The sequence below is a fragment of the Salmo salar genome, chromosome 14, assembly GCF_965601325.2.
Source record: "Salmo salar chromosome 14, fSalSal1, whole genome shotgun sequence".
Lineage (NCBI taxonomy): Eukaryota > Metazoa > Chordata > Actinopteri > Salmoniformes > Salmonidae > Salmo > Salmo salar.
This window is the reverse complement of record NC_138304.1, coordinates 95,465,944-95,491,140: the sequence shown is the minus strand read 5'-3', so window position 1 is coordinate 95,491,140 and position 25,197 is coordinate 95,465,944. Positions and strand designations below refer to the sequence as shown.

Here is a 25,197-nt window from a genome sequence, read left to right as displayed (position 1 = left end):
ATATTACTTATCGATTGGTCATCAAATCAAGTCAAATGTATTTATAAAGCCCTTCTTACATCAACTGATATATCAAAGTGCTGTACAGAAACCCAGCCTAAAACCCCAAACAGCAAGCCATGCAGGTGTAGAAGCACGGTGGCTAGGAAAAACTCCCTAGAAAGGCCAGAACCTAGGAAGAAACCTAGAGAGGAACCAGGCTATGAGAGGTGGCCAGTCCTCTTCTGGCTGTGCCGGGTGGAGATTATAACAGTACATGGCCAAGATGTTTAAATGTTCATAGGTGACCAGCAGGGTCAAATAATAATAATCACAGTGGATGTCGAGGGTGCAACAGGTCAGTACCTCAGGAGTATATGTCAGTTGGCTTTTCATAGCCGATCATTCAGAGTATCTGTAATGCTCCTGCTGTATCTAGAGAGTTGAAAACAGCGGGTCTGGGACAGGTAGCACGTCCGGTGAACAGGTCAGGATTACATAGGCAGAACAGTTGAAACTGGAGCAGCAGCACGGCCAGGTGGACTGGGGACAGCAGGGAGTCATCAGGCCAGGTTGTCCTGAGGCATGGTCCTAGGGCTCAGGTCCTCCGAGAGAGAGAAAGAAAGAAAGAAAGAAAGAAAGAAAGAAAGAAAGAAAGAAAGAAAGAAAGAAAGAAAGAAAGAAAGAAAGAAAAAAGAAAGAGAGAGAGAGAGAGTTAGAGAGCGCATACTTAACCTGTTAGGGCTAGGGGGCAGTATTGACACAGCCGGATAAAAAACGTACCCGATTTAATCTGGTTACTACTCCTGCCTAGTAACTAGAATATGCATATAATTATTGGCTTTGGATAGAAAACACCCTAAAGTTTCTAAAACTGTTTGAATGGTGTCTGTGAGTATAACAGAACTCATATGGCAGGCCAAAACCTGAGAAGATTCCATGCAGGAAGTGGCCTGTCTGAGAAGTAGTGTTTCATCTTGGCTCTTTTTATTGAAGACTTAGGATCTTTGCAATAACGTGACACTTCCTACGGCTCCCATAGGCTCTCAGAGCCCGGGAAAAAGCTGAACGATATCGAGGCAGGCTCTGGCTGAAACACTTTATCGCTTTTGGCAAGTGGCCGCTCAGAGTACTATGGGCTTAGGCGCGTGCCCGAGTCGACCGAATGCTTTCTTTTCTTTTGTCTGTTTACCTAAACGCAGATTCCCGGTCGGAATATTATCGCTTTTTTATGAGAAAAATGGCATAAAAATTGATTTTAAACAGCGGTTGACATGCTTCGAAGTACGGTAATGGAATATTTCGATTTTTTTTGTCACGAATTGCGCCATGCTTGCCACCATTATTTACCCTTTCGGATAGTGTCTTGAACGCACGAACAAAACGCCGCTGTTTGGATATAACGATGGATTATTTTGGACCAAACCAACATTTTTTATTGAAGTAGAAGTCCTGGGAGTGCATTCTGACGAAGACAGCAAAGGTAATAACATTTTTCTTATAGTAAATCTGACTTTGATGAGTGCTAAACTTGCTGGGTATCTAAATAGCTAGCCCTGTGATGCCGGGCTATCTACTGAGAATATTGCAAAATGTGCTTTCACCGAAAAGCTATTTTAAAATCGGACATATCGAGTGCATAGAGGAGTTCTGTATCTATAATTCTTAAAATAATTGTTATGCTTTTTGTGAACGTTTATCGTGAGTAATTTAGTAAATTCACCGGCAGTGTTCGGTGGGAATGCTAGTCACATGCTAATGTAAAAAGCTGGTTTTTGATATAAATATGAACTTGATTGAACAAAACATGCATGTATTGTATAACATAATGTCCTAGGGTTGTCATCTGATGAAGATCATCAAGGGTTAGTGCTGCATTTAGCTGTGGTTTTGGTTTTTGTGACATATATGCTTGCTTTGAAAATGGCTGTGTGATTCCAAGCATGGACATGCATCACAAAAACCAAAAGTACAGCTAAAATATTCACTAACCTTTTATGATCTTCATCAGATGGCACTCATAGGACTTCATGTTATACAATACATGTATGTTTTGCTCAATAAAGTTCATATTTATATCCAAAAACAGCATTTTACATTGGCGCGTGATGTTCAGAAAATGTATTCCAACCAAAACTTCCTGTGAATATGCACATCAATTTACAAAAATACTCATCATAAACGTTGATAAAATTTACAACAGTTATTGAAAGAATTATAGATACACTACTCCTTGACGCAACCGCTTTGTCAGATTTCAAAATAACTTTATGGAGAAAGCACATTGTTCAATATTCTGAGTACATAGCTCAGCCATCGAAGCAAGCTATACAGCTACCCGCCACGTTCTGGCATCAACAAAACTCTGAATTAGTATTATAAATATTCTCTTACCTTTTCTGATCTTCGTCAGAATGCACTCCGAGGACTCCTACTTCCACAAGAAATGTTAGTTTTGTTCAAAATACTCCATATTTATGTCCAAATACCTCAGTTTTGTTTGTGCGTTCAGATCACTATCCAAAGGCATAACGCGCGAGCGCAGTACCAGAGACGAAAAGTCAAGTAGTTCCATTACCGTTCATAGAAACATGTCAAAGGTTGTTTACAATCAATCGTTATGGTATTTTTAACATAAAATGTCGATAATATTCCAACCGGACAATAGCGTATTCATTCAAGAAGAAAAAGAAGGAGGGGCGCGCTGTCGGGCTCGCGCATCACCAAGTCCTTTGTCCTCAGGCAGTCCACTCATTGACTGAGCTACTATTCTCTGCCCAGTAACAGGAGAATGATGGGCAATGGAAGGCAATGGAAGCCTTAGGAAGTGCAACGTGACCCCACAGACACTGTAGTTTCAATAGGGATTCAAAAGAAGAACTACAATTCTCAGATTTCCACACTTCCTGGTTGGATATTTCTCAGGTTTTTGCCTGCCATATGAGTTCTGTTATACTCACAGACATCATTCAAGCAGTTTTAGAAACTACAGTGTGTTTTCTATCCAAATCTACTAATAATATGCAAATATTTGACTCTGGGCCCAAGTATTAGGCAGTTTACTCTGGGCACCCTTTTCATACGAAAATGAAAATACTGCCCCCTATACCCCAAAAGGTTAACATAGGAGCCAACCAGTCACATTAACTTCCCCATCGTTAACATAGGAGCCAGCCAGTCACATTAACTTCCCCATCATTAGCATAGGAGCCAGCCAATCACATTAATTTCCCCATCATTAACATAGGAGCCAGCCAATCACATTAACTTCCCCATCATTAACATAGGACAGTTAGGAGCCAGCCAATCACATTAATTTCCCCATCATTAACATAGGAGCCAGCCAATCACATTAATTTCCCCATCATTAACATAGGAGCCAGCCAATCACATTAACTTCCCCATCATTAACATAGGATCCAAACAGTCACATTAACTTCCCCATCGTTAACATAAGAGCCAAACAGTCACATTAACTTCCCCATCGTTAACATAGGATCCAAACAGTCACATTAACTTCCCCATCGTTAACATAAGAGCCAAACAGTCACATTAACTTCCCCATCGTTAACATAGGATCCAAACAGTCACATTAACTTCCCCATCGTTAACATAGGATCCAAACAGTCACATTAACTTCCCCATCGTTAACATAAGAGCCAAACAGTCACATTAACTTCCCCATCGTTAACATAAGAGCCAAACAGTCACATTAACTTCCCCATCGTTAACATAAGAGCCAAACAGTCACATTAACTTCCCCATCGTTAACATCAGAGCCAAACAGTCACATTAACTTCCCCATCGTTAACATAAGAGCCAAACAGTCACATTAACTTCCCCATCGTTAACATAAGAGCCAAACAGTCACATTAACTTCCCCATCGTTAACATAAGAGCCAAACAGTCACATTAACTTCCCCATCGTTAACATAAGAGCCAAACAGTCACATTAACTTCCCCATCGTTAACATAGGATCCAAACAGTCACATTAACTTCCCCATCGTTAACATAGGATCCAAACAGTCACATTAACTTCCCCATCGTTAACACAGGTGTGCCAAGCTTGTAGTGTCATACCGAAGAAGACCCGAGGCTGTAACCACTGCCAATGGTGCTTCAACAAAGTACTGAGTAAAGGGTCTGAATACTTACATAAATGTGATATTTCTGTTTTTTATTTGTTATAAATTTGCAAACATTTCTAAAAAACCTGTTTTTGCTTAGTCAATATGGGGTAATGTGTGTAGATTGATGAGGGGAAAAAACAATTTAATCAATTTTATAATAAGGCTGTAACATGACAAAATGTGGAATATTCAAGGAGTCTGAATACTTTCCAAATGCACTGTATTTAAGTATTCTTGTGTGTGTGTGTGTGTGTGTGTGTGTGTGTGTGTGTGTGTGTGTGTGTGTGTGTGTGTGTGTGTGTGTGTGTGTGTGTGTGTGTGTGTGTGTGTGTGTGTGTGTGTGTGTGTGTGTGTGTGTGTACGTGCATGCTCCTCTGGTAGGGACTCAGGGAAGATGAGCACAGTAAGGCTTTTATCTCTAACCCAGGGAGAATTGTGTGTGTGTGTACATGTCCCAGTGTGTGTGTATAACCCAGGGAGACAGGGAGACTGATGGGTACCTGAGAAAGGATCCTACAGAGATATAACAACATACTGCAGTACAAAAAGTTTGTTTACAGAAGTATTTCACCTTTCCCAACCCCCTTGTCACTAGAACAAGACAAACCTCCAGGCCTTCAGGAGGAGAGAAACAGACAGAACAGACAGATAGACAGGACAGTAGTGGAGGAGAAACACAGAGCATCAGAGAGGACAGTAGTGGAGGAGAAACACAGAGCATCAGAGAGGACAGTAGTGGAGGAGAAACACAGAGCATCAGAGAGGACAGTAGTGGAGGAGAAACACAGAGCATCAGAGAAACAGAACATCAGAGAGGACAGTAGTGGAGGAGAAACACAGAGCATCAGAGCAGGACAGTAGTGGAGGAGAAACACAGAGCATCAGAGAGGACAGTAGTGGAGGAGAAACACAGAGCATCAGAGAGGACAGTAGTGGAGGAGAAACACAGAGCATCAGAGAGGACAGTAGTGGAGGAGAAACACAGAGCATCAGAGAGGACAGTAGTGGAGGAGAAACACAGAGCATCAGAGAGGACAGTAGTGGAGGAGAAACACAGAGCATCAGAGAGGACAGTAGTGGAGGAGAAACACAGAGCATCAGAGAGGACAGTAGTGGAGGAGAAACACAGAGCATCAGAGAGGACAGTAGTGGAGGAGAAACACAGAGCATCAGAGAGGACAGTAGTGGAGGAGAAACACAGAGCATCAGAGAGGACAGTAGTGGAGGAGAAACACAGAGCATCAGAGAGGACAGTAGTGGAGGAGAAACACAGAGCATCAGAGAGGACAGTAGTGGAGGAGAAACACAGAGCATCAGAGAGGACAGTAGTGGAGGAGAAACACAGAGCATCAGAGAGGACAGTAGTGGAGGAGAAACACAGAGCATCAGAGAGGACAGTAGTGGAGGAGAAACACAGAGCATCAGAGAGGACAGTAGTGGAGGAGAAACACAGAGCATCAGAGAGGACAGTAGTGGAGGAGAAACACAGAGCATCAGAGAGGACAGTAGTGGAGGAGAAACACAGAGCATCAGAGAGGACAGTAGTGGAGGAGAAACACAGAGCATCAGAGAGGACAGTAGTGGAGGAGAAACACAGAGCATCAGAGAGGACAGTAGTGGAGGAGAAACACAGAGCATCAGAGAGGACAGTAGTGGAGGAGAAACACAGAGCATCAGAGAGGACAGTAGTGGAGGAGAAACACAGAGCATCAGAGAGGACAGTAGTGGAGGAGAAACACAGAGCATCAGAGAGGACAGTAGTGGAGGAGAAACACAGAGCATCAGAGAGGACAGTAGTGGAGGAGAAACACAGAGCATCAGAGAGGACAGTAGTGGAGGAGAAACACAGAGCATCAGAGAGGACAGTAGTGGAGGAGAAACACAGAGCATCAGAGAGGACAGTAGTGGAGGAGAAACACAGAGCATCAGAGAGGACAGTAGTGGAGGAGAAACACAGAGCATCAGAGAGGACAGTAGTGGAGGAGAAACACAGAGCATCAGAGAGGACAGTAGTGGAGGAGAAACACAGAGCATCAGAGAGGACAGTAGTGGAGGAGAAACACAGAGCATCAGAGAGGACAGTAGTGGAGGAGAAACACAGAGCATCAGAGACGCCGAGGGCAGTAGTGGAGGAGAAACACAGAGCATCAGAGAGGACAGTAGTGGAGGAGAAACACAGAGCATCAGAGAGGACAGTAGTGGAGGAGAAACACAGAGCATCAGAGAGGACAGTAGTGGAGGAGAAACACAGAGCATCAGAGAGGACAGTAGTGGAGGAGAAACACAGAGCATCAGAGAGGACAGTAGTGGAGGAGAAACACAGAGCATCAGAGAGGACAGTAGTGGAGGAGAAACACAGAGCATCAGAGAGGACAGTAGTGGAGGAGAAACACAGAGCATCAGAGAGGACAGTAGTGGAGGAGAAACACAGAGCATCAGAGAGGACAGTAGTGGAGGAGAAACACAGAGCATCAGAGAGGACAGTAGTGGAGGAGAAACACAGAACATCAGAGAGGACAGTAGTGGAGGAGAAACACAGAGCATCAGAGAGGACAGTAGGTGGAGGAGAAACACAGAGCATCAGAGAGGACAGTAGTGGAGGAGAAACACAGAGCATCAGAGAGGACAGTAGTGGAGGAGAAACACAGAGCATCAGAGAGGACAGTAGTGGAGGAGAAACACAGAGCATCAGAGAGGACAGTAGTGGAGGAGAAACACAGAGCATCAGAGAGGACAGTAGTGGAGGAGAAACACAGAGCATCAGAGAGGACAGTAGTGGAGGAGAAACACAGAGCATCAGAGAGGACAGTAGTGGATGAGAAACACAGAGCATCAGAGAGGACAGTAGTGGAGGAGAAACACAGAGCATCAGAGAGGACAGTAGTGGATGAGAAACACAGAGCATCAGAGAGGACAGTAGTGGAGGAGAAACAGAACATCAGAGAGGACAGTAGTGGAGGAGAAACACAGAGCATCAGAGAGGACAGTAGTGGAGGAGAAACACAGAGCATCAGAGAGGACAGCGGGAGGAGACACGGCTCAGAGAGGACAGTAGTGGAGGAGAAACACAGAGGATCAGAGAGGACGGGGAGGGCACGGCTCAGGTGACGGGGAGAGAAACACAGAGCATCAGAGAGGACAGTAGTGGAGTAGAAACACAGAGCATCAGAGAGGACAGTAGTGGAGGAGAAACACAGAGCATCAGAGAGGACAGTAGTGGAGGAGAAACACAGAGCATCAGAGAGGACAGTAGTGGAGGAGAAACACAGAGCATCAGAGAGGACAGTAGTGGAGGAGAAACACAGAGCATCAGAGAGGACAGTAGTGGAGGAGAAACACAGAGCATCAGAGAGGACAGTAGTGGAGGAGAAACACAGAGCATCAGAGAGGACAGTAGTGGAGGAGAAACACAGAGCATCAGAGAGGACAGTAGTGGAGGAGAAACACAGAGCATCAGAGAGGACAGTAGTGGAGGAGAAACACAGAGCATCAGAGAGGACAGTAGTGGAGGAGAAACACAGAGCATCAGAGAGGACAGTAGTGGAGGAGAAACACAGAGCATCAGAGAGGACAGTAGTGGAGGAGAAACACAGAGCATCAGAGAGGACAGTAGTGGAGGAGAAACACAGAGGATCAGAGAGGACAGTAGGTGGAGGAGAAACACAGAACATCAGAGAGGACAGTAGTGGAGGAGAAACACAGAGCATCAGAGAGGACAGTAGTGGAGGAGAAACACAGAGCATCAGAGAGGACAGTAGTGGAGGAGAAACACAGAGCATCAGAGAGGACAGTAGTGGAGGAGAAACACAGAGCATCAGAGAGGACAGTAGTGGAGGAGAAACACAGAGCATCAGAGAGGACAGTAGTGGAGGAGAAACACAGAGCATCAGAGAGGACAGTAGTGGATGAGAAACACAGAGCATCAGAGAGGACAGTAGTGGAGGAGAAACACAGAGCATCAGAGAGGACAGTAGTGGATGAGAAACACAGAGCATCAGAGAGGACAGTAGTGGAGGAGAAACAGAACATCAGAGAGGACAGTAGTGGAGGAGAAACACAGAGCATCAGAGAGGACAGTAGTGGAGGAGAAACACAGAGCATCAGAGAAACAGAACATCAGAGAGGACAGTAGTGGAGGAGAAACACAGAGGATCAGAAAGGACAGTAGGTGAGGAGAAACACAGAGCATCAGAGAGGACAGTAGTGGAGTAGAAACACAGAGCATCAGAGAGGACAGTAGTGGAGGAGAAACACAGAACATCTCTCTCTGTCCTCTCTGATGTTCTGTTTCTTCTCCACTACTGTCCTCTCTGATGCTCTGTGTTTCTCGACAGTAGTGTCCTCTCGACAGTAGTGGAGGAGAAACAGAACATCAGAGAGGACAGTAGTGGAGGAGCATCAGAGAGGATATGAGAATACTAAACGAAAAAAGATGGAGACAGAGAAAAGAAAGTCAGAAATGATTTTGCTTCAACTTTCAAATATATTTTGTATTTTTTTACCTTTGTTTAACTAGGCAAGTCAGTTAAGAACAAATTCTTATTTACAATGACGGCCTAGGAACAGTGGGTTAACTGCCTTGTTCAGGGGCAGAACGACAGATTTGTACCTTGTCAGCTCGGGGATTCGGTCTTGCAACCTTTCGGTTACTGGGCAAACGCTCTAACCACTAGGCTTCCTGCCGCCCCATATACATGACTTGTATTAATTGATACTGACTTCCTGTAGAGATTAATAGTGTGTGTGGATCCTGTCAATCCCTGAAACATACACGCAGTTGGGGATTTAAGACTGCATCGGGACACACATTTCTTGAGCAAATCTCACCCCCTCCCCTTGAGTGTTTGTAAGTCTGAAGGTGTGTGTGAGTGTGTGAGTTTGTGTGTATCCATGCTATATCCAAGTGTGTGTGTGTGTGTGTGTGTGTGTGTGTGTGTGTGTGTGTGTGTGTGTGTGTGTGTGTGTGTGTGTGTGTGTGTGTGTGTGTGTGTGTGTGTGTGTGTGTGTGTGTGTGTGTGTGTGGGAGAGTAAAAGGCTAAATTGGCCAGCAGTTTGTGTTCACAGTTCAGTTTTGTTGTGTTTTGTTTTTTTAAAAGGCCCATATGTCCTCACCATCTGGTGTCCCCACTTCCACACTCCTCTCTCTCTCTCTCTCTCTCTCTCTCTCTCTCTGTCTCTCTCTCTCTCTATCTCTCCATCTATCTATCTATCTCTCTCTGTCTCTGTCTCTGTCTCTGTCTCTCTCTCTCTCTCTCTCTCTCTCTCTCTCTCTCTCTCTCTCTGTCTCTGTCTCTCTCGCTCTCTCCCTTTCTATCGCTCTTTCTCTCTCTCACACTCTCTCACACTCTCTCTCACACTCTCTATATACAGTAAGTCTTTATTTCTCTCTCTCTGTCTGTCATATTAATGGATCTGTGTCAAATTGTATGTAACTTGGTTCAGGTGGGGTGAGGTCTCTAACTAGGATCAGGTGGGGTGAGGTCTCTAACTGGGATCAGGTGGGGTGAGGTCTCTAACTGGGATCAGGTGGGGTGAGGTCTCTAACTGGGATCAGGTGGGGTGAGGTCTCTAACTGGGATCAGGTGGGGTGAGGTCTCTAACTGGGATCAGGTGGGGTGAGGTCTCTAACTGGGATCAGGTGGGGTGAGGTCTCTACCTGGGTTCAGGTGGGGTGAGGTCTCTACCTGGTTTCAGGTGGGGTGAGGTCTCTAACTAGGATCAGGTGGGGTGAGGTCTCTAACTGGGATCAGGTGGGGTGAGGTCTCTAACTAGGATCAGGTGGGGTGAGGTCTCTAACTGGGATCAGGTGTGGTGAGGTCTCTAACTGGGATCAGGTGTGGTGAGGTCTCTACCTGGGTTCAGGTGGGGTGAGGCCTCTAACTGGGATCAGGTGGGGTGAGGTCTCTAACTGGGATCAGGTGGGGTGAGGTCTTTAACTGGGATCAGGTGTGGTGAGGTCTCTAACTGGGATCAGGTGGGGTGAGGTCTCTAACTGGGATCAGGTGTGGTGAGGTCTCTAACTGGGTTCAGGTGGGGTGAGGTCTCTAACTGGGATCAGGTGTGGTGAGGTCTCTAACTGGGATAAGGTGTGGTGAGGTCTCTAACTGGGATCAGGTGTGGTGAGGTCTCTAACTGGGATCAGGTGGGGTGAGGTCTCTAACTGGGATCAGGTGTGGTGAGGCCTCTAACTGGGATCAGGTGGGGTGAGGTCTTTAACTGGGATAAGGTGTGGTGAGTTCTCTAACTGGGATCAGGTGTGGTGAGGTCTCTACCTGGGTTCAGGTGGGGTGAGGCCTCTAACTGGGTTCAGGTGGGGTGAGGTCTCTAACTGGGTTCAGGTGGGGTGAGGTCTTTAACTGGGATCAGGTGTGGTGAGGTCTCTAACTGGGTTCAGGTGGGGTGAGGTCTCTAACTGGGATCAGGTGTGGTGAGGTCTCTAACTGGGATAAGGTGTGGTAAGTCTCTAACTGGGATCAGGTGTGGTGAGGCCTCTAACTGGGATCAGGTAGAGAAACTATACAGATTAGAGCCATGCACGGGCATGAATTTTAAGCCTGAGCCCTACCCATGCCCACGAAGTTCAGGCCCTACCCTACCCCTACCCCCACCCTACCACTACCCTACTCCTACCCTTCTACCACCCTACCCTACTCCTACCCTACCCTACCCCTCCCCCTACCCTACCCCACACTCCTCTCTCTCTCTCTCTCTCTCTCTCTCTCCGCTCTCTCTGTCTCTCTCTGCCTCTCTCTCTCTCTCTCTGTCTCTGTCTCTGTCTCTGTCTCTCTTTCTCTCTCTCTCTCTCCGTCTGTCTCTCTCCGCTGTCTCTGTCTCTCTCTCTCTACCCTACCCTACCCTACCCTACCCCCCTACCCTACCCTACCCCTACCCTACTTTACCTTACCCTACCCTTCCCTTCCCTACCCCACCCTACCCTACCCTACCCATCCCTACCCCCTACCCTACCCTACCCCAGCCTTTACCCTACCCTCCCCCTACCCTACCCTAACCTATCCTCCCCCTACCCTACCCTACCCCTACTCCTTCCCTACCCCACCCTACTCCTACCCTACCCTACCCACTCCTACCCCATACCCTGCCCTACCCCACCCCTACCCTATCCCTACCCTACCCTAACCCTACCCTACCCTACCCCTACCCCTACCCTTCCCTACCCCAACCCTACCCCATACCCTACCCTACCCCTGCCCTACCCTACCCCTACCCCTACCCCTACCCCTACCCTACCCTACCCTAAACATGACAAAGTTCCAAAGGAATAGAGACATTTCAAATGTCATATTATGTCTATATAGTGTTGTAACGATGTGCAAATAGTTAAAGTACAAAGTAAGAAAATAAATAAATATGGGTTTTATTTACAATGTTGTTTGTTCTTCACAGGTTGCACTTTTCTTGTGGCAACAGGTCACAAGTCTTGTTGCTGTGACGGAGCATCATGCTATTTCACCCAGTAGATATGACAGTTTATCAAAATTGGGTTTGTTTTCAAATTATTTGTGGGTCTGTGTAATCCAAGGGAAATGTGTGTCTCTAATATGGTCATACATTTGTCAGGAAGTGCAGCTCAATTTCCACCTCATTTTGTGGGCAGTGTGCACACTGTCTTCTCTAGAGAGCCATGTCTGCCTACGGAGGCCTTTCTCAATAGCAAGGCTATGCTCACTGAGTCTGTACATAGTCAAAGCTTTCCTTAAGTTTGGGTCAGTCACAGTGGTCAGGTATTCTGACACTGTGTACTCACTGTTTAGGGCCAAATAGCATTCTATTTTGCTCTTTCTCTATCTCTCTGGTTGGGTCATGTCCCTCCTCTCTCTCTCTATCTCTCTCTCTCTCTCTAGCTGAGTCATCTCTCTCTCTCTCTGTCTGGCTGGGTCACCTCTCTCTCGCTCTCTCTCTCTCTCTGGCTGGGTCACCTCTCTCTCTCTCTGTCTGGCTGGGTCATTTCACTCTCCCTCTCTGGCTGGGTCATTTCTCTCTCTCCCTCTCTCTCTCTCTCTGGCTGGGTCATCTCTCTCTCTCTGGCTTGGTCATGTCGCTCTCTCTCTGTTTGGCTGGGTCATGTCTCTCTCTCTCTCTCTGGCTGGGTAATTTCTCTCTCTCTCCCTCTCTCTTTCTCTCTGGCTGGTTCATGTCTCTCTCTCTCTCTGGCTGGTTCATGTCTCTCTCTCTCTCTCTCTCTCTCTCTGGCTGGGTCATTTCTCTCTCTCTCTCTCTCTCTCTCTCTCTCTCTCTCTCTGTCTGGCTGGTTCATGTCTCTCTCTCACTCTCTCTCTCTGGCTGGTTCATGTCTCTCTCTCTCTCTCTCTCTCTGGCTGGGTCATGTCTCTCTCTTTCTCTCTCTCTCTCTGGCTGGATCATGTCTCTCTCTCTCTCTCTCTCTCTGGCTGGGTCATGTCTCTCTCACTCTCTCTCTCTCTCTGGCTGGTTCATCTCTCTCTCTCTCTCTCTCTGGCTGGGTCATGTCTCTCTCTTTCTCTCTCTCTCTGGCTGACTGGGTCATGTCTCTCAATTCAATTCAATTCAATTTACTTTATTGACATGGCAAGTTCATTATTACTTACATTGTCAAAGTATACATATCGAAAAATAAAATGAAATACAAATATTTATATGTATATATATAAAATATATATATTTATATATAAATAAATGGTGGGACCAACAGCAATAATAACAGTAGTAGTGGACATGGGATTACCATTAACAACAACTACAACAACAATATTAATCAGAACAACAATACATTAAAGCAATGGTACTAGACCAGTGTCAACATGACTGAGAAGACACATGACATGGTATGAAAGACAAAACAAAACAAGATGGGAAATACTATCGACATTACTTTGCACTTTTCACTGGCTGTCCCTCAGGTTGTGGCAGGAGGACACATATTTTGCTGCCAAAACTGCACATTTTGGCCTTTCACCCAATAAATATTAGATTTTTTCTTCATCTTTTATAGTTTCAAATTCTTTGTATTGAATTATAATTTTGGGAAAGAAATATTCTCTTAGGTCTGAGTATTTGTCACAGTGTAATAGGAAATGCAGCTCTGTCTCTAACTCTCCCCTGGAGCAGAGTGAGCACAGCCTGTCCTCTCTGGGCAGCCAGGTTTGTCTGTGACGACCGGTCTCTATAGCCAGACTGTGCTCTCTGAGTCTGTACCTAGTCAGTGTTTTCCTCAGTTTTCCATCAGTCACAGTGGTCAGATAGTCTGCCACCATGGACTGTCTGTTTAGAGCCAAATAGCATTGAAGTTTTCTTTGAGTTTTTGTGGTGTCTTTCTAAAAGGTGATATATATATATATTTTTTTTTTTTGTGATGATTTGGTTGGGACAGATTTTCTGATTGATGTCTTAAGGCTCTATGGGGTTGGTTTGAGTTGGTGAACTGATCCTCAGAACCAGCTGGCTGAGGGGACTCTTCTCTTGTTTCATCTTTTGACATTGTAGAGCAGTGTAATGGAAAGTTTTGGGGTCACTTGTTTTTAGATGGTTGTAAAATGTGGTGGCTCTTTTTTCTATTCGAATGAGGAGGGGGTATTGGCCCAATTCTGCTCTACATGCGTTATTTTGAGTTTTTCTTTGCACTTGCAATACAGTCTTGCAAAACTCTGCATGCAGTATTTCGATTGGATGTTTGTCCCATTTGTAATCGCTGGGTCGTCTCTCTCTCTCTCTGGTTGGGTCATGGTTGGGTCATGTCCCTCCTCTCTCGTTCTCTTTCTCTCTGGCTGGGTCATCTCTCTCTTTCTCTCACTGGCTGGGTCATGCCCCTCTCTTTCTCTCTCTCTGGCTGGGTCATGTCTCTCTCTCTCTCTCTCTGGCTGGGTCATGTCTCTCTCTCTCTCTGGCTGGGTCATGTCTCTCTCTCGCTCTCTCTCTCTCTGGCTGGGTCATGTCTCTCTCTCGCTCTCTCTCTCTCTGGCTGGGTCATGTCTCTCTCTCTCTCTCTCTCTCTGGTTGGGTCATGTCTCTCTCTCTCTCTCTCTCTCTCTCTCTCTCTCTCTGTCTCCCTCTCTCTCTCTGGCTCGGTCATCTCTCTCTCTCTGGCTGGGTCATGTCTCTCTGTCTCCCTCTCTCTCTCTGGCTCGGTCATCTCTCTCTCTCTGGCTGGGTCATGTCTCTCTGTCTCCCTCTCTCTCTCTGGCTCGGTCATCTCTCTCTCTCTCTCTCTCTCTCTCTCTCTCTGGCTGGATCATTTCTCTCCCTTTCTCTGGCTGGGTCATGTCTCTCTCTCTCTCTCTCTCTCTCTCTGGCTGGGTAATGCCAAATATTGCCAAAGCTTACTTTGGATATTTACAATATGAAAATAATAAGAATCAAAATTGTCAACGGGACAACAGTAACAACAATAACCAAGGGTCAAAATAGCCATACATTGAACAATAACAATAAGCATACAGTAGAGGACATGTGCAGATTGATTGGTCTGTCAGACACTGTCCCTCAACTAATGGCAGGCAGCAATGTAGTGCGCTGCCAACCCACAACTCGCTGCATCCTCCCCCAACAGGACAGGTAGCCTACTCTCATCAGAGAGGTCTTTGAAACCTTGAATAAGGGTTTCAAATTTGGGGAAATGACATTCTCTAATTGTTTTATATATTTGACATTTTGTCAGGAAATGCAGCTCTGTCTCAGGTTCTGCTGTTGTGCAGTGGTTGCACAGCCTTTCCTCTACAGGGAGCCAGGTTTTCCTGTGTCTACCCTTCTCAATGTTAAGGCTGTGCTCACTGAGCCTGTACTTTGTCAAGGTTTTTCTAAGGTTTTGATCAGTAACCATGGTCAAATAGTTTGCCACGGTGTACTGTCAATTTAGGGCCAGATAGCACTGCATTTTGCTTTGTGCTTGTGCTTGTGTTTCTCAATAAACAATGTAGTTTTGTTTTGACTGTGTTGTAATTTGGTTTATTCTGATTGATTGGATGTTCTGGTCCTGATGCTTCAGTGTGTTAGTAGAACAGGTTTGTGAACTCAGCCCCAGGACCAGCTGGATGAGGGGACTCTTTTCTTTGCTCAGCTCTTGGCATTGCAGGGTTTGGTAATGATATGAGAGGGGGTCACTGTATTTTAGATGTTTCCAAAACTTAATTGCTCTTTTTTGAGTTTTTATTATTAGTGGATATTGGTCTAATTCTGCCCTGCATGCATTGTTGGTAGTTTTCCTCTGGACATGTAGGAGAGTCTTACAGAACTCTCTCTCTCTAGCTGGGTCATGTCTGTGTCTGTGTCTCTCTCTCTCTCTCTCTCTCTCTCTCTCATGTCTCTCTCTCTCTGGCTTGGTCATGTCTCTCTCTCTCTCCCTCTCTCTCTCTCTCTCTCTCTCTGGCTGGGTCATGCCTCTCTCTCTCTCTCTCTCTCTCTTGCTGGATCATGTCTCTCTCTCCTTCTCTCACTCTCTCTCTCTCTCTCTCTCTCTCTCTCTCGTCTCTCTCTCTCTGGCTTGGTCATGTCTCTCTCTCTCTCCCTCTCTCTCTCTCTCTCTCTGGCTGGGTTATGTCTCTTTATCTCTCTCTCTCTGGTTGGGTCATGCCTCTCTCTCTCTCTCTCTCTTGCTGAGTCATGTCTCTCTCTCCCTCTCTCTCTCTCTGGCTGGGTTATGTCTCTTTATCTCTCTCTCTCTGGCTGGGTCATGTCTCTCTCTCTCTCCCTCTCTCTCTCTCTCTCTCTCTGGCTAGGTTATGTCTCTTTATCTCTCTCTCTCTGGCTGGGTCATGTCTCTCTCTCCCTCTCTCTCTCTCTCTCTCTCTCTCTCTCTCTCTCTGGCTGGGTTATGTCTCTTTATCTCTCTCTCTCTGGCTGGGTTATGTCTCTTTATCTCTCTCTCTCTGGCTGGGTTATGTCTCTTTATCTCTCTCTCTCTGGCTGGGTTATGTCTCTTTATCTCTCTCTCTCTGGTTGGGTCATGCCTCTCTCTCTCTCTCTCGCTGGGTCATGTCTCTCTCTCTCTCTCTGGCTTGGTCATGTCTCTCTCTCCCTCTCTCTCTCTCTCTCTCTGGCTGGGTCATGTATCTCTCTCTCGCTGGGTCATGTCTCTCTCTCTCTCTCTCTGGTTGGGTCATATCTCTCTCTCTCTCTGGTTGGGTCATGTCTCTGAATCATCTCTCTGCTTAGGGATGATGTATTTTCTGCTTCTCTCTCACATTGGTCCCTGACCTTGCCTCGAGCATCTCTCTCGCCCCTGACCCAGAACACTGGCCTGATCTGGAGGCCTGACCCCCTGTTGTCACACACACACACACACACACACACACACACACACACACACACACACACACACACACACACACACACACACACACACACACACACACACACACCACACACACACACCCCCCCCCCCCGAATACTTAAATACAGTGCATTTGGAAAGTATTCAGACTCCTTGAATATTCCACATTTTGTCATGTTACAGCCTTATTATAAAATTGATTAAATTGTTTTTTCCCCTCATCAATCTACACACATTACCCCATATTGACTAAGCAAAAACAGGTTTTTTAGAAATGTTTGCAAATTTATAACAAATAAAAAACGGAAATTTCACATTTATGTAAGTATTCAGACCCTTTACTCAGTACTTTGTTGAAGCACCATTGGCAGTGGTTACAGCCTCGGGTCTTCTTCGGTATGACACTACAAGCTTGGCATACCTGTATTTGGGGAGTTTCCCATTCTCTCAAGGTCTGTCAGGTTGGATGAGGAGCGTTGCTGCACAGCTATTTCCAGTTCTCTCCAGAGATGTTCGATTGGGTTCAAGTCCGGGCTCTGGCTGAGCCACTCAAGGAAATTCGGAGACTTGTCCCGAAGCCACTCCTGCATTGTTCCCACCCACCATCCCCATCCATAACACGCTAGCAAAACCAAAACCTACCTGAAGATAACAGTGCTCACTGTCGCCCCTAGTGACCAGTTTCCACATCATCTCCTAACATCCTCAGATGTAGATGGACGTCGAACACTGACTTGTATCACAGGTTACTTGGCTGGGACACACATACACATACACACACTTATGCACACGCCCACACACGCGAACATACACACATATGCACATACACACACATACACATGCTCACACACAAACATAAAACAAAACATACACACGACAGATGTACACACACAAACACATCAAGAACAAGAACACATCAGAACATCAAAGCCATGTAGAGCTATATGAAATGAGTGTAACACCTTTAATGTTCTTATGGTATGTAGATGTTATATCACAGTGTACTGTAGGTTATGCTTCCTGCCAAAAACATGGAGTAGCTGGATAACAGTAGGTAGCTGCATCATTCTGTAAACCAGGTTGAAATCTGGCCAATCCTGGACCAACTTGACCTGAACTGACCAACCATGGTGCACCATTGCTCAGTCAGTCATGTTTCACTTCCTCAAATGAACCTAGCTCAGGCAACCTCTCTGTGCCCACATAAAGGGTTAACATATCAAATGATCAACATATAACTTAAGCAACTGTAAAGGCTCAGAACTAAGCCGTTCTGAAAATATATATTTTTTGTTTTACTTTGGTTCTCGTAGAAATCTTAAATGTCAGACAGGGTAAGGAGGATGTTTAACACAGGGGAGATTAAGAATGTTGTCATGTTGCTCATTGACCCAAACACAGCCATAGCATTAGACACGGTGTACAAATGAACCATCGACAATGATCAGAGTAATCACTATAATGTTATTATTAGTCATTTTATTTCCCCTGTATAGAGAAGGTTGTTGATGAGTAAATAACATCATTATCGTCACGTTCGCTATCTTCAAACTCCCGATCATAAATAAACCAAGACGCAGCGTGCATGGAATTCCACATCTTTTAATGAAAATGAAACTCACCAAAACAACAAAACAGGATATAAACGAAACGTGACGTTCTGGGGTTGCTCACAGGCATCTACACAAAAACAAGATCCTACAATCACAGGTGGAAAAAGGCGGCCTAAGTATGATTCCCAATCAGAGACAACGATAGACAACTGCCTCTGATTAGGAACAATTCTCCGCCAAAAACAAAGATATAAACAACATAGAATGCCCACCCCACATCACACCCTGACCTAACCAAATAGAGAAATAAAACAGCTCTCTAGGGTCAGGGCGTGACAGTATCCCCCCCCCCCCCCCAAAGGTGCGGACTCCCGGCCGCAAACCTGAACCTATAGGGGAGGGTCCGGGTGGGCATCTACCCTTGGCGGCGGCTCCGGTTCAGGGCGTAGCCCCCGCTCCGCCCGTTGATCCCTCCACTTTTGTGTAACCGGACATTGGATCGTCGCCGGAGGAACCGGACCGTGGATCATCGCCAGAAGCTCCGAACTGGGAACCCCCGCTGGAGGCTCTAAACTGCTGTCCGTCGCTGGAGGCTCTGGACTGCCGGCCGTCGCTGGAGGCTCTGGACTGCCGGCCGTCGCTGGAGACTCTGGACTGCGGACCGTCGCAGGGTCCGTGCCATGGATCATCACTGGAGGCTCTGGGCCATGGATCATCACTGGAGGCTCCGGGCCATGGATTATCACTGGAGGCTCTGTGACATGGATCATCACTACAGGCTCTGGGCCATGGATCATCACTGGAGGCTTCATGCCATGGATTATCACTGGAGGCTCCGGGCCATGGATCATCACTGGAGGCTTCGTGCCATGGATCATCACTACAGGCTCCGGGACATGGATCATCACTGGAGGCTTCGTGACATGGATCATCACTGGAGGCTTCGGACCATGGATCATCACTGGAGGCTTCGTACGTGGAGACGGAACAGGTCTCACTGGACTGGGTAGACGCACTGGAGACCGGGTGCGTGGGGCTGGCACAGGATATACTGGGCCGTGGAGGCGCACTGGAGGTCTGGAGCGTAGGGCTGGCACAACCCGTCCTGGCTGGATGCTCACTTTAGCCCGACAAGTGCGGGGCGCTGGCACAGGACGAACTGGGCTGTGCAGGCGCACTGGTGACACAGTGCGTAGAGCTGGCGCAGGATATCCTGAACCGAGGAGGTGTACTGGAGACCAGGAGCGCTGAGCCGGCACAACCCGTCCTGGCCTAATGCTCACTTTAGCCCGGCAAATGCGGGGCGCAGGCAACGAGCGCACCGGGCTGTGAATGCGCACCGGAGATACGGTGTGCATCACCGCAAAACATGGTGCCTGACTGGTCACACGCTCCCCACGGTAAGCATGGGGAGTTGGCTCAGGTCTCAACCCTGACTCCGCCAATCTCCCCGTGTGCCCCCCCAAAAACTTTTTTGGAGCTGCCTCTCGGGCTTCCGTCGTTGCCGTGACTCCCGATCTCGTCGCTGTTCCTCCTTCGCTGCTTCCACTTGTTCCCATGGGAGGCGATCCCTTCCGGCCTGGATCTCCTCCCACATCCAGGATCCTTTGCAGTCCAGGATGTCCTCCAATGTCCAACTTGTCTTCCCCGTAGGCGCACGCTGCTTGGTCTTTTTGTGGTGGGATCTTCTGTCACGTTCGCTATCTTCAAACTCCCGATCATAAATAAACCAAGGCGGAGCGTGCATGGAATTCCACATCTTTTAACCTCTCTAGGCTAGGCGGGACGAATTCGTCCCACCTACGTAACAGCCACTGCTATCCTGTACTTCAATTTCTCAAACATATGACTATTTTACAGCCATTTAAAGACAAGACTCTCGTTAATCTAACCACACTGTCCGATTTCAAAAAGGCTTTACAACGAAAGCAAAACATTAGATTATGTCAGCAGAGTACCAAGCCAGAAATAATCAGACACCCATTTTTCAAGCCAGCATATAATGTCACCAAAACCCAGAAGACAGCTAAATGCAGCACTCACCTTTGATGATCTTCATCAGATGACAACCCTAGGACATTATGTTATACAATACATGCATGTTTTGTTCAATCAAGTTCATATTTATATCAAAAACCAGCTTTTTACATTAGCATGTGACGTTCAGAACTAGCATACCCCCCGCAAACTTCCGGGGAATTCGCTAACATTTTAATAAATTACTCACGATAAACGTTCACAAAAAGCATAACAATTATTTTAAGAATTATAGATACAGACCTCCTCTATGCACTCGATATGTCCGATTTTAAAATAGGTTTTTGGTGAAAGCACATTTTGCAATATTCTAAGTACATAGCCCAGGCATCACGGGCTCGCTATTTAGACACCCGGCAAGTTTAGCACTCACCATAATCATATTTACTATTATAAAAGTTTGATTACCTTTTGTTGTCTTCGTCAGAATACACACCCAGGACTGCTACTTCAATAACAAATGTTGGTTTGGTCCAAAATAATCCATCGTTATATCCGAATAGCGGCGTTTTGTTCGTGCGTTCCAGACACTATCCGAAATAGTAAAGAAGTGTCGCACGCATGGCGCAATTCGTGACAATAAAATTCTACATATTCCATTACCGTACTTCGAAGCATGTCAACCGCTGTTTAAAATCAATTTTTACGCCATTTTTCTCGTAGAAAAGCGATAATATTCCGACAGGGAATCTCCTTTTCGGCAAACAGAGGAAAAAATCCCAAAGGCGGGGGCGGTCGGGTCACGCGCATAAGCCCAGTGTCCCTTGATCGGCCACTTGAGAAAGGCGATAATGTGTTTCAGCCTGGGGCTGGAATGACGACATTCTGTTTTTTCCCGGGCTCTGAGCGCCTATGGACGACGTGGGAAGTGTCACGTTAGAGCAGAGATCCTTAGTAAATGATAGAGATGGAAAACAAGTTCAAGAAATGGTCAGACAGGCCACTTCCTGTAAAGGAATCTCTCAGGTTTTGACCTGCCATTTGAGTTCTGTTATACTCACAGACACCATTCAAACAGTTTTAGAAAATGTAGGGTGTTTTCTATCCATATGTAATAAGTATATGCATATTCTAGTTACTGGGTAGGAGTGGTAACCAGATTAAATCGGGTATGTTTTTTATCCAGCCGTGTCAATACTGCCCCCTAGCCCTGAAAATTAAACTCACCAAAACAACAAAACATGAGAAAAATTAAACGTGTCGTTCTGGGGCTGCTCACAGGCAGCTACACAAAAACAAGATCCTACAATGACAGGTGGAAAAAGGTCTGCCTAAGTATGATTCCCAATCAGAGACAACGATAGACAGCTGCCTCTGATTAGGAACCATACTCAGCCAAAAACAAAGAAATAAACAACATAGAATGCCCACCACACATCACACCCTGACCTAACCAAATAGAGAAATAAAATGGCTCTCTAGGGTCAGGGCGTGACAATTATAGACCAAGCATTGCTCTTGTTCCCTAACCCTAGTCAATCTAGTCCAGTGGAGGGTGTTTTGATGGAAATATGTGCCAGAAACAAACCAAGACCACAGTCTGAAACTTGTTTTGGAGTTTTAGCAATTATTGTGGTGAGTTCCAAAGGCAAATTCAAGAGATTGTCTGTCTGTCTGTCTGTCTGTCTGTCTGTCTGTCTGTCTGTCTGTCTGTCTGTCTGTCTGTCTGTCTGTCTGTCTGTCTGTCTGTCTGTCTGTCTGTCTGTCTGTCTGCTGTCTGCGCGCGCGAATAAGCCACACACACACCCCACCCCCCTTCATTAAGCCCCCTATTGGCAATATCTACCTGAAGTGGAAATAGATCTCCATTTTCTCCTCCCGTTCTTCCTCCTCCTCTTCCTCCCTCTGGCAGGCGCTCAGCGGATGTGCTATTCAGAGGGTGGGGGTATCAGAGCGAGGGATGAGAGAGGGGGAGAGGGAGGGGGGGATGGGTGACGGCTGCTCCACTTTTCCGTCTGACAGAGCAGAAGGGAAGCTGCCACTCTGTCCAACAGCTCTCCACAGCATGACTGACTTTAGCCTGCAGACGCTCACAAACACACTGCTTGAAACATTACACACACACACTCCGCTTTAAACACTCCTCACACACACACTCCGCTTTAAACACTACTCACACACACACTCCAAGTACGTAGACTTTAGTTTGCTTTATGCTGTGTCTATGGACAGCTAGAGTTTAGGCTAGAGTCAGAATGAATTCACCTGTTCAGTTTAAATTAGGGCTGCTGGACACTGCTGTTCCATGCAACAGCTTGGATGTATGGTGTAGGTATAGATTATAGCCACACTATGTCAGGGTATGGGCAACAGTATTGGCAACTAGGGTGTAGGTTAGTTATACAGAACTTTAGAGACGTGCTACAGTCATCGCTGGACCCATAGTTTGGGACATACTTCCATCACTGGACCCATAGTTTGGGATATACTTCCATCACTGGACCCATAGTGTGGGATATACTTCCCTCGCTGGACCCATAGTTTGGGATATACTTCCATCGCTGGAACCATAGTTTGGGATATACTTCCATCGCTGGACCCATAGTTTGGGATATACTTCCATCGCTGGACCCATAGTTTGGGATATACTTCCATCGCTGGAACCATAGTTTGGGACATACTTCCATTGCTGGACCCATAGTTTGGGCGCTAAAGGGGTGAGTCTAATCTATTAGATCTATTATCTTGCACTAGTGTACATGTACAGTAGTTGTCTGTTGTGAGGGTATATGTTTTTTTGACAAGGAGACAGAGCAAAAGTTGACTGTTTTGGCTGAGGACGCAGTTTAATTGAGGTAATATGTACATGTAGGTAGAGTTATTAAAGTGATAATAACAGAGTGCAGCAGCTGTGTTCTGGGGGGGGGGGGACAATTCAAATGAGCTTTTCAGGTGTCTTATGGCTTGGGGGTAGAAGTTATTTAGGAGCCTCTTGGTCCTAGATTTGGCGCTCCGGTACCGCTTGCCATATGGTAGCAGAGAGAACAGTCTATGACTGGGATGGCTGGAGTCTTTGACAATTTTTAGGGCCTTCCTCTGACACCGCCTGGTATAAAGTTCCTGAATGGCAGGAAGCTTGGCCCTAGTGATGTACTGGGCCGTTCACACTACCCTACTGTAGTGCCGTGCGGTCGGAGGCCGAGCAGTTGCTATACCAGGCAGTGATGCAACCCGTCAGGATGCTCTCGATGGTGCAGCTGTAAAACCTTTTGAGGATCTGAGGACGCATGCCAAATCTTTTCAGTCTCCTGAGGGGGAATAGGTTTTGTCGTGCCGTCTTTACGACTGTCTTCTTGGTGTGCTTGGACCATGTTGGTTTGTTGGTGATGTGGACGCCAAGGAACTTGATGCTCTCGACCTGCTCCACTACAGCCCCGTCGATGAGAATGGGGCCATGATTGTACCATAACCCCACCACCACCATAGGGCACTCTGTTCACAACGTTGACATCAGCAAACCACTCTCCCACATGACACCATGCTGTCTGCCATCTGCCCGGTACTGTTGAAACCGGGATTCATCCGTGAAGAGCATACTTTTCCAGCGTGCATTTGGCCATCAAAGGTTTGCATTTGTCCACCGGAGTCGGTTACGACGTCAAACTGCAGTCAGGTCAAGACCGTGGTGTGGACGACAAGCATGCACAGGAGCTTCCCTGAGACGGTTTCTGACAGTTTGTCAAATAATTATTCGGTTGTGAAAACCCACAGTTTCATCAGCTGTCTGGGTGGCTGGTCTCAGGTCCTATGATGACGTGGTTACACGTGGTCTGCAGTTGTGAGGCCAGTTGGATGTACTGCCAAATTCTCTAAAACGACGTTGGAGGCGGCTTATGGTAGAGAACGGAACATTTAATTCTCTGGCAACAGCTCTGGTGTACATTCCTGCAGTCAGCATGCCAATTACACGCTCCCTCAAACACATCTGTGGCATTGTGTTGTGTGACAAAACTTCACATTTTAGTGGCCTTTTGTTGTCCCTAGCATAAGGTGCACCTGATCATGCTGTTTAATCAGCTTCTTGATATGCCACACCTGTCAGGTGGATGGATTATCTTGGCAAAGGAGAAATGCTCACTAGCAGGGATGTAAACAAATTTGTTCACACAATTTGAGAGAAATACGCTTTTTGTGCTTATGAAACAAGTCTGGGATATTTTATTTCAGCTCATGAAACATGGGACCAACACTTGACATGTTGTGTTTATATTTTTGTTCAGTATAGTTAGAATCCAAATTAGTTATTGTCACAGATCATTTGGTGCCAGAATGAAGAATAGGTTTCCAAAGTCTGCATAGGCTATCTCAGGATCTCACGGCAACCAGTGTTCATTTGCTCTGGGCTAGCTAGCACACCAGGAAGATGGCTAATCCCTCTAAAGAGGCTTAGGAGTTAGCAATTAGCCTAGACTGGCCAGGGACCAAGGGCCAGGAGCAGGAGGTTGCACTGAAGCACTCCTGCACAAGATGTTAGAGAGAGAGTATACAGTAACGACACCAACATCATAACGACACCACCATCAAGAAAAAGTTGACGATTAGACATTAATGTTATGAATCTCAAAATTATTGAGGAAGTGTATTGTCACTGGGAGCCCATGGGGCTCCTCAAAGGAAGTTAATGGACCAATTGTAACATTGATATCACGTGTTACTTCCTGGTCTCTTTAGCCTTGTTCACATAGGCAGTTTTTCGCATATCCAATTTCGGTCTGAACTTTTCCTGCAGTCTGAACAGCCAAAAAGCAAATGGAATCTGATATTTTGGAGTCATATTCAAACCACATCCATAGGTGGTTTGAAATCAGGTACAAATATGATTCCTGGACTTGTATCTGAATGGTCAAATCAGATTTATTTGCCCTGAAGTGTATTTTAGACAGTTTTTTGGCACATATTGTCACTTGCTAGCTTCTCTTTTGACAGTTTGACAAGAACATTTGGAAGCTAACTAGCTTCTTAATTGTTTACAAAACGAATTAGTGAGTGTCCTTGCAAGCTAATTAGCTAGCTAGCGTGCTGACTGTTGTTGCTTGCCAAAAATTGGATCATCTTTTCCTTTGAGGCTTTAAATGTGTACTTACACTATGATTTAGAACATTCAAAGCAACTTGGAAATGTCCATGGCAGGCATTGTTGTCACCCAAACTTGCTACACAACTTCTGAGTGAGACGAAGCACGAGTACCACCTACCGTTACTATAACAACTTGCGTAGCCATGTCAGCAAATGATT

At 46.2% G+C, this 25,197-nt stretch overlaps 1 protein-coding gene across 1 annotated transcript in view; it reads left to right on the top strand.

The window, feature by feature from the left end:
• LOC106592038 (adhesion G protein-coupled receptor B2) overlaps positions 1–25,197 on the top strand; it is a 468,281-nt gene that overhangs the window by 302,037 nt on the left and 141,047 nt on the right.